Below are 3,192 nucleotides of genomic sequence, written 5' to 3'. Positions count from 1 at the left end.
TCTATGATATATTTAGTGATTTTAGAATGTTTTTAATTTCTATCTAGTATGCTTTAAATTAATTTAGCATGATTAAGCCCACGTGGGGTAAGGCTTACCCTGCGTGGGGTAACTCACAAAAGTCTTCAAGCTTTTATTTTTTTGTGTTTTTGGTAGATTTAGGGTTTTAAATGCCTTCCTATGATATATTTAATGATTTAAGTTAATTTTGATTGAAGGCATGTTTAAATGGCTAATAGGATTAATTACGAATTATAAGTGTGCTTACTGAAATGATTAGTGTACATTAGGGTTGTTAATATTCTATTTGGGTTGGTATGAATTAGGTTTTAGCTTCATGTGCTAAAGTTTGCTTTTTAGAAGTTTAAGTAGCTTCTTTGGTAGGTTAAGTCCTTAATTATATGATTTGCATGTTAAGTAGGTTTTGAATGCAATTAGTAGTATGATTAGGGCTTATTAGATGATCTTATTTCCTATTTTGTCTTTATGTTGAGTTATATCTAGGTCTTACATGATAGATTCTTAATTTTGACATGCCTTAGGTAATTAATGAATTAAATTCGTTTAATTATATTTTATTTGCATTAATTGGATTTGTGAGTGTTGAACTAACTTCATTATTTCATAGTACAGGTTGGGACTCCTTATGCTTGACCTAATCCTCTAATGAGTATTACCTTTGATTTAGGATAAATGTGGATTTGATTGTTTATATGCCTATTTGTTTATGTGTGTGTTTTAGAACTATTTAGGGTGTTAGTTAATTCTCCTTTTTAATTGTTAATCTATTTTGTATGCCATTAATTCCTCTCTTCCTTTTCTTTGTATTAAATTTGATAATGTTTTAGTATGCTTAGATTTCACATCATATGCTAATGGATAAATCCTATAAGGTTGATTGATCATCTCACATGTTAACTAAAATAAATTGACTCACCAACGTGAGTCCCCTATCTTCCAACTTTTCACTCACCTAATCAATCAAAAGATAAAAAGAATTTGACACCTATATGCTTAATAAGATCAGTTCTTATTTGGTCACCTTCGCATGTCATATAAAATTTGAGATATTAATGTACCTTGTTAGGATTAGTGCCACCGATATGCCTTCCATACTTAGATAGATGTACGCTATGCTAGTCTCTCCTTTCTCACTTTTGCATGTTTAAATAAGATAATAAAATGTCATCGTAATAAAATGGGTAGCAACCAAGTTAGAAAAACTAAAAGCCTTAGAGTCTAGTGGAGGCCAAACTCTGTGTCTAGGTGTGTTTGGGTACCTAACCCCTTTTGAGCACATACCTCACTTTTCGAGCCCAAATATTTGATTCAAGAAGGGGACAAGTTAGGTTCTCCATGAGGAATCTGAGCCGCCATCCTTCGCCCCTCTCTATTTGTCCCAATTATCTTACTTGGGTGGTGACTCCCAGTCTTCTCTGGTAATTCGCGGTCACCACGATTGTTATAATCCCTTGGACCTCTTCTAGAATGGCTCACTTTCGAATCAAGCCTAATACTGACAAGACAACCTCCGTCACAGTGATGTAGCCGCAATTGCTTAGAATGGGCCTTGAAAAGCCACACTTACAAAAGACCAAGGTATACATTATAGCTCTAATTCCTAAAAAGAAGGAAAGAGATTCACAAGTTCCAAAGACTAAGCCTAAAGAAACTAATCATGCATATATGTACAAGAAGCATGCAATTAACCACACACCTAAAATATTTTCTTGTGTGCACAATAAAACTAAGGGTGTGTTGAGACCTAAACCTCAAGTAAAGAGGCATATGAATAAAAGAAAGTTCAAACCTAATGTTTAATGTCACTATTGCATAAAGTTTAGGCACATGAATTTATTTTGCTATGTTAGGAAGGCATATATCCAATTAGGAGAGATTTCCATGACTAACTCTCAAAGACCCAAAGTGGTTTGGGTATCTAAAAGAAAAGATACTTAATTTTGCTCTTGTAGGTATTGTGGGCAGCAGTTTTGGGCGCCCACCCAAGTGTCTCTAGCGACTACAACACTGCAAGGCTTTTCAACCTAATCGGGAACATGCTAACTAGTCACAAAGACTAGTGCGGAGATGAGAGTCGCCACCCGGGTAATTCATCAAGACACTTTTACTAATAAGTGACATTTCTTGATTCCATAAGGAAGTTCATGCCACAAATCTAGAAATGGATCTGAAAGCCAACTTCCTTATTTGTTTATTTTTGTCTTTAATTTTATTTTTTAACGGGCTATTTCCTATAAATGCAACAACTATATTTTTACACATTAAGCACTATAACATGTGAGGTCCACCTAAGTCTAGTCCATTTTATTTAAGCCCAACCAAGATTCAATTAACTTATTTTACTAATTAATAATGTACAAGGCTTTTCTAGTCTAGTCCAATTCACAAGTTATGCTTTAGTTCTAAGCCTTTAAGTCTAGATGGATTATTTTTTTGATGCTAAGGCCTAGTTGAGTGATTTTAAATCTAATGTAACCTAATTAAAATAATTAAAATATGGTAAAGCCCACTAGATCTATAATGATTTTAGTTTTAGCCCAATTACCATCTAATTAGCCTAATGGCTTATAATTTTCATGTTGGGTCCAATTGTTAACCTAGGGTCTATGTGCTTAGTTTTCAATTAGGCAATCACTTTACCGTTATTTGGCATTTATCAAGCATAAAGAAAAAATAATAGTGCAGTAAATAAAATCTAGCTATTATAACATTTTCTACAACTAAAAAAATAAAGGAAAAACACCTAAATATTAAATACATAACATAAAATCGCTAAAATACATCAAAACTCGAAAATTGGCCCAAAAGTGCACACAGTCGATTGGACAGGGACATAGAGCTGATTGGCTCAACGCAAAGGCGAATCGCCTCTGCACTGAGCCGATTGGCTCTAGGGGGTTGGATTGGTCTTTCTGTGGATATTTTCACCTTTTCATGCCCAGAAGCCGATTTTTACATGAACAAAGAATAGAAAATTCAATTAAAACATATAGAATTGAGTAAACAACATAAAAAAGAGAATTAAAAAATTAAAAACCTTAAGACATGCAAACCCTAGAAAGTTGATAGTAAGTGAAAATAACACCCGAAAGTAGGTTCCAAATCTTAATCATGCAATCATAAAAATATAATTTAAGTAAATACAAACTAAGTAATTATTTTTTTAATCAT

Source organism: Ricinus communis, chromosome 6, assembly GCF_019578655.1.
Source record: "Ricinus communis isolate WT05 ecotype wild-type chromosome 6, ASM1957865v1, whole genome shotgun sequence".
Taxonomy (NCBI): domain Eukaryota; kingdom Viridiplantae; phylum Streptophyta; class Magnoliopsida; order Malpighiales; family Euphorbiaceae; genus Ricinus; species Ricinus communis.
Note: the sequence above shows the minus strand (reverse complement) of the source record.